Here is a 5,000-nt window from a genome sequence, read left to right as displayed (position 1 = left end):
TAATGATGAATTGACTAAATGTCTGTTTTATCAGACTCACTTTGACTATATATGTTGTAGCAAGAGATTGTTTCTCGCTTACGGCCATACCAGCCTGGGTACGCCCGATCTCGTCTGATCTCGGAAGCTAAGCAGGGTCGGGCCTGGTTAGTACTTGGATGGGAGACCGCCTGGGAATACCAGGTGCTGTAAGCATTTTGTCCACGAGGGTGTGCTCTTGCACTATTTCATCAGCAACACTGCCTTGTAGTAAGCATTTAATGATTAATTGACTAAATGTCTGTTTTATCAGACTCACTTTGACTATATATGTTGTAGCAAAAGATTGTTTCTCGCTTACGGCCATGTCAGCCTGGGTACGCCCGATCTCGTCTGATCTCGGAAGCTAAGCAGGGTCGGGCCTGGTTAGTACTTGGATGGGAGACCGCCTGGGAATACCAGGTGCTGTAAGCATTTTGTCCACGAGGGTGTGCTCTTGCACTATTTCATCAGCAACACTGCCTTGTAGTAAGCATTTAATGATGAATTGACTAAATGTCTGTTTTATCAGACTCACTTTGACTATATATGTTGTAGCAAGAGATTGTTTCTCGCTTACGGCCATATCAGCCTGGGTACGCCCGATCTCGTCTGATCTCGGAAGCTAAGCAGGGTCTGGTATGGTTAGTACTTGGATGGGAGACCGCCTGGGAATACCAGGTGCTTTAAGCATTTTGTCCACGAGGGTATGCTCTTGCACTATTTCATCAGCAACACTGCCTTGTAGTAAGCATTTAATGATGAATTGACTAAATGCAGCTTCCTGCCTTTTTAATAGGATCAATTTTCCTTGTGTTTTCAATTATCATCTGCCTTGTATTTATAAGACAAACAAGAATATTTTTGCTGAATGCAGCTTGTGTGTGCTTTATGCTCCTTTGCCCTGTTCAAATGATGAAAGGAAATAAAGTTTGTATTTTATCCAACTACCTGTGCTAAAAAGTGATGGGAACAGTGTTTGTAATTTCTTCTACTTTTTCAGTGACACAAAGTTAAAGCTGCTTATCTAATTGGTGAAAATGCAATGTCTGTTTATCACACTCACTTTGACTATATATGTTGTAGCAAGAGATTGTTTCTCGCTTATGGCCATATCAGCCTGGGTACGCCTGATCTCGGAAGCTAAGCAGGGTCGGGCCTGGTTAGTACTTGGATGGGAGACCGCCTGGGAATACCAGGTGCTGTAAGCATTTTGTCCACGAGGGTGTGCTCTTGCACTATTTCATCAGCAACACTGCCTTGTAGTAAGCATTTAATGATGAATTGACTAAATGTCTGTTTTATCAGACTCACTTTGACTATATATGTTGTAGCAAGAGATTATTTCTCGCTTACGGCCATATCAGCCTGGGTACGCCCGATCTCGTCTGATCTCGGAAGCTAAGCAGGGTCGGGCCTGGTTAGTACTTGGATGGGAGACCGCCTGGGAATACCAGGTGCTGTAAGCATTTTGTCCACGAGGGTGTGCTCTTGCACTATTTCATCAGCAACACTGCCTTGTAGTAAGCATTTAATGATGAATTGACTAAATGTCTGTTTTATCAGACTCACTTTGACTATATATGTTGTAGCAAGAGATTGTTTCTCGCTTACGGCCATACCAGCCTGGGTACGCCCGATCTCGTCTGATCTCGGAAGCTAAGCAGGGTCGGGCCTGGTTAGTACTTGGATGGGAGACCGCCTGGGAATACCAGGTGCTGTAAGCATTTTGTCCACGAGGGTGTGCTCTTGCACTATTTCATCAGCAACACTGCCTTGTAGTAAGCATTTAATGATTAATTGACTAAATGTCTGTTTTATCAGACTCACTTTGACTATATATGTTGTAGCAAAAGATTGTTTCTCGCTTACGGCCATGTCAGCCTGGGTACGCCCGATCTCGTCTGATCTCGGAAGCTAAGCAGGGTCGGGCCTGGTTAGTACTTGGATGGGAGACCGCCTGGGAATACCAGGTGCTGTAAGCATTTTGTCCACGAGGGTGTGCTCTTGCACTATTTCATCAGCAACACTGCCTTGTAGTAAGCATTTAATGATGAATTGACTAAATGTCTGTTTTATCAGACTCACTTTGACTATATATGTTGTAGCAAGAGATTATTTCTCGCTTACGGCCATATCAGCCTGGGTACGCCCGATCTCGTCTGATCTCGGAAGCTAAGCAGGGTCGGGCCTGGTTAGTACTTGGATGGGAGACCGCCTGGGAATACCAGGTGCTTTAAGCATTTTGTCCACGAGGGTGTGCTCTTGCACTATTTCATCAGCAACACTGCCTTGTAGTAAGCATTTAATGATGAATTGACTAAATGCAGCTTCCTGCCTTTTTAATAGGATCAATTTTCCTTGTGTTTTCAATTAGCATCTGCCTTGTATTTATAAGACAAACAAGAATATTTTTGCTGAATGCAGCTTGTGTGTGCTTTATGCTCCTTTGCCCTGTTCAAATGATGAAAGGAAATAAAGTTTGTATTTTATCCAACTACCTGTGCTAAAAAGTGATGGGAACAGTGTTTGTAATTTCTTCTACTTTTTCAGTGACACAAAGTTAAAGCTGCTTATCTAATTGGTGAAAATGCAATGTCTGTTTATCACACTCACTTTGACTATATATGTTGTAGCAAGAGATTGTTTCTCGCTTATGGCCATATCAGCCTGGGTACGCCTGATCTCGGAAGCTAAGCAGGGTCGGGCCTGGTTAGTACTTGGATGGGAGACCGCCTGGGAATACCAGGTGCTGTAAGCATTTTGTCCACGAGGGTGTGCTCTTGCACTATTTCATCAGCAACACTGCCTTGTAGTAAGCATTTAATGATTAATTGACTAAATGTCTGTTTTATCAGACTCACTTTGACTATATATGTTGTAGCAAAAGATTGTTTCTCGCTTACGGCCATGTCAGCCTGGGTACGCCCGATCTCGTCTGATCTCGGAAGCTAAGCAGGGTCGGGCCTGGTTAGTACTTGGATGGGAGACCGCCTGGGAATACCAGGTGCTGTAAGCATTTTGTCCACGAGGGTGTGCTCTTGCACTATTTCATCAGCAACACTGCCTTGTAGTAAGCATTTAATGATGAATTGACTAAATGTCTGTTTTATCAGACTCACTTTGACTATATATGTTGTAGCAAGAGATTATTTCTCGCTTACGGCCATATCAGCCTGGGTACGCCCGATCTCGTCTGATCTCGGAAGCTAAGCAGGGTCTGGTATGGTTAGTACTTGGATGGGAGACCGCCTGGGAATACCAGGTGCTTTAAGCATTTTGTCCACGAGGGTATGCTCTTGCACTATTTCATCAGCAACACTGCCTTGTAGTAAGCATTTAATGATGAATTGACTAAATGCAGCTTCCTGCCTTTTTAATAGGATCAATTTTCCTTGTGTTTTCAATTATCATCTGCCTTGTATTTATAAGACAAACAAGAATATTTTTGCTGAATGCAGCTTGTGTGTGCTTTATGCTCCTTTGCCCTGTTCAAATGATGAAAGGAAATAAAGTTTGTATTTTATCCAACTACCTGTGCTAAAAAGTGATGGGAACAGTGTTTGTAATTTCTTCTACTTTTTCAGTGACACAAAGTTAAAGCTGCTTATCTAATTGGTGAAAATGCAATGTCTGTTTATCACACTCACTTTGACTATATATGTTGTAGCAAGAGATTGTTTCTCGCTTATGGCCATATCAGCCTGGGTACGCCCTGATCTCGGAAGCTAAGCAGGGTCGGGCCTGGTTAGTACTTGGATGGGAGACCGCCTGGGAATACCAGGTGCTGTAAGCATTTTGTCCACGAGGGTGTGCTCTTGCACTATTTCATCAGCAACACTGCCTTGTAGTAAGCATTTAATGATTAATTGACTAAATGTCTGTTTTATCAGACTCACTTTGACTATATATGTTGTAGCAAAAGATTGTTTCTCGCTTACGGCCATGTCAGCCTGGGTACGCCCGATCTCGTCTGATCTCGGAAGCTAAGCAGGGTCGGGCCTGGTTAGTACTTGGATGGGAGACCGCCTGGGAATACCAGGTGCTGTAAGCATTTTGTCCACGAGGTGTGCTCTTGCACTATTTCATCAGCAACACTGCCTTGTAGTAAGCATTTAATGATGAATTGACTAAATGTCTGTTTTATCAGACTCACTTTGACTATATATGTTGTAGCAAGAGATTGTTTCTCGCTTACGGCCATATCAGCCTGGGTACGCCCGATCTCGTCTGATCTCGGAAGCTAAGCAGGGTCTGGTATGGTTAGTACTTGGATGGGAGACCGCCTGGGAATACCAGGTGCTTTAAGCATTTTGTCCACGAGGGTGTGCTCTTGCACTATTTCATCAGCAACACTGCCTTGTAGTAAGCATTTAATGATGAATTGACTAAATGCAGCTTCCTGCCTTTTTAATAGGATCAAATTTCCTTGTGTTTTCAATTATCATCTGCCTTGTATTTATAAGACAAACAAGAATATTTTTGCTGAATGCAGCTTGTGTGTGCTTTATGCTCCTTTGCCCTGTTCAAATGATGAAAGGAAATAAAGTTTGTATTTTATCCAACTACCTGTGCTAAAAAGTGATGGGAACAGTGTTTGTAATTTCTTCTACTTTTTCAGTGACACAAAGTTAAAGCTGCTTATCTAATTGGTGAAAATGCAATGTCTGTTTATCACACTCACTTTGACTATATATGTTGTAGCAAGAGATTGTTTCTCGCTTATGGCCATATCAGCCTGGGTACGCCTGATCTCGGAAGCTAAGCAGGGTCGGGCCTGGTTAGTACTTGGATGGGAGACCGCCTGGGAATACCAGGTGCTGTAAGCATTTTGTCCACGAGGGTGTGCTCTTGCACTATTTCATCAGCAACACTGCCTTGTAGTAAGCATTTAATGATGAATTGACTAAATGTCTGTTTTATCAGACTCACTTTGACTATATATTTTGTAGCAAGAGATTATTTCTCGCTACGGCCATATC

At 42.9% G+C, this 5,000-nt stretch overlaps 8 non-coding genes and 8 pseudogenes across 8 annotated transcripts; all 16 read left to right on the top strand.

The window, feature by feature from the left end:
- The first annotated feature begins 76 nt into the window (after positions 1-76).
- On the top strand, positions 77-195 carry LOC123736438 (5S ribosomal RNA). Its single transcript, XR_006766122.1, has one exon. It is a non-coding gene; the product is annotated as a 5S ribosomal RNA (ribosomal RNA).
- A 139-nt stretch (positions 196-334) lies between these two features.
- Positions 335-453, top strand: LOC123736590 (5S ribosomal RNA). Its single transcript, XR_006766273.1, has one exon. It is a non-coding gene; the product is annotated as a 5S ribosomal RNA (ribosomal RNA).
- Positions 454-592: 139 nt separating this feature from the next.
- LOC123736782 (uncharacterized) lies at positions 593-711 on the top strand (annotated as a pseudogene).
- A 409-nt stretch (positions 712-1,120) lies between these two features.
- LOC123736788 (uncharacterized) lies at positions 1,121-1,229 on the top strand (annotated as a pseudogene).
- A 139-nt stretch (positions 1,230-1,368) lies between these two features.
- On the top strand, positions 1,369-1,487 carry LOC123736478 (5S ribosomal RNA). Its single transcript, XR_006766162.1, has one exon. It is a non-coding gene; the product is annotated as a 5S ribosomal RNA (ribosomal RNA).
- A 139-nt stretch (positions 1,488-1,626) lies between these two features.
- Positions 1,627-1,745, top strand: LOC123736437 (5S ribosomal RNA). The gene has a single exon (XR_006766121.1). It is a non-coding gene; the product is annotated as a 5S ribosomal RNA (ribosomal RNA).
- A 139-nt stretch (positions 1,746-1,884) lies between these two features.
- LOC123736589 (5S ribosomal RNA) lies at positions 1,885-2,003 on the top strand. Its single transcript, XR_006766272.1, has one exon. It is a non-coding gene; the product is annotated as a 5S ribosomal RNA (ribosomal RNA).
- A 139-nt stretch (positions 2,004-2,142) lies between these two features.
- LOC123736658 (5S ribosomal RNA) lies at positions 2,143-2,261 on the top strand. The gene has a single exon (XR_006766340.1). It is a non-coding gene; the product is annotated as a 5S ribosomal RNA (ribosomal RNA).
- Positions 2,262-2,670: 409 nt separating this feature from the next.
- On the top strand, positions 2,671-2,779 carry LOC123736787 (uncharacterized; annotated as a pseudogene).
- A 139-nt stretch (positions 2,780-2,918) lies between these two features.
- On the top strand, positions 2,919-3,037 carry LOC123736588 (5S ribosomal RNA). Its single transcript, XR_006766271.1, has one exon. It is a non-coding gene; the product is annotated as a 5S ribosomal RNA (ribosomal RNA).
- Positions 3,038-3,176: 139 nt separating this feature from the next.
- Positions 3,177-3,295, top strand: LOC123736781 (uncharacterized; annotated as a pseudogene).
- Positions 3,296-3,704: 409 nt separating this feature from the next.
- LOC123736808 (uncharacterized) lies at positions 3,705-3,814 on the top strand (annotated as a pseudogene).
- Positions 3,815-3,953: 139 nt separating this feature from the next.
- LOC123736587 (5S ribosomal RNA) lies at positions 3,954-4,072 on the top strand. Its single transcript, XR_006766270.1, has one exon. It is a non-coding gene; the product is annotated as a 5S ribosomal RNA (ribosomal RNA).
- Positions 4,073-4,210: 138 nt separating this feature from the next.
- Positions 4,211-4,329, top strand: LOC123736780 (uncharacterized; annotated as a pseudogene).
- A 409-nt stretch (positions 4,330-4,738) lies between these two features.
- Positions 4,739-4,847, top strand: LOC123736786 (uncharacterized; annotated as a pseudogene).
- A 139-nt stretch (positions 4,848-4,986) lies between these two features.
- Positions 4,987-5,000, top strand: part of LOC123736739 (uncharacterized) — a 118-nt pseudogene continuing 104 nt past the window's right edge.

Source organism: Salmo salar, unplaced genomic scaffold, assembly GCF_905237065.1.
Source record: "Salmo salar unplaced genomic scaffold, Ssal_v3.1, whole genome shotgun sequence".
NCBI lineage: Eukaryota > Metazoa > Chordata > Actinopteri > Salmoniformes > Salmonidae > Salmo > Salmo salar.
The sequence above is the reverse complement of the archived record's forward strand: the minus strand, read 5'-3'. Positions and strand labels throughout refer to the sequence as shown.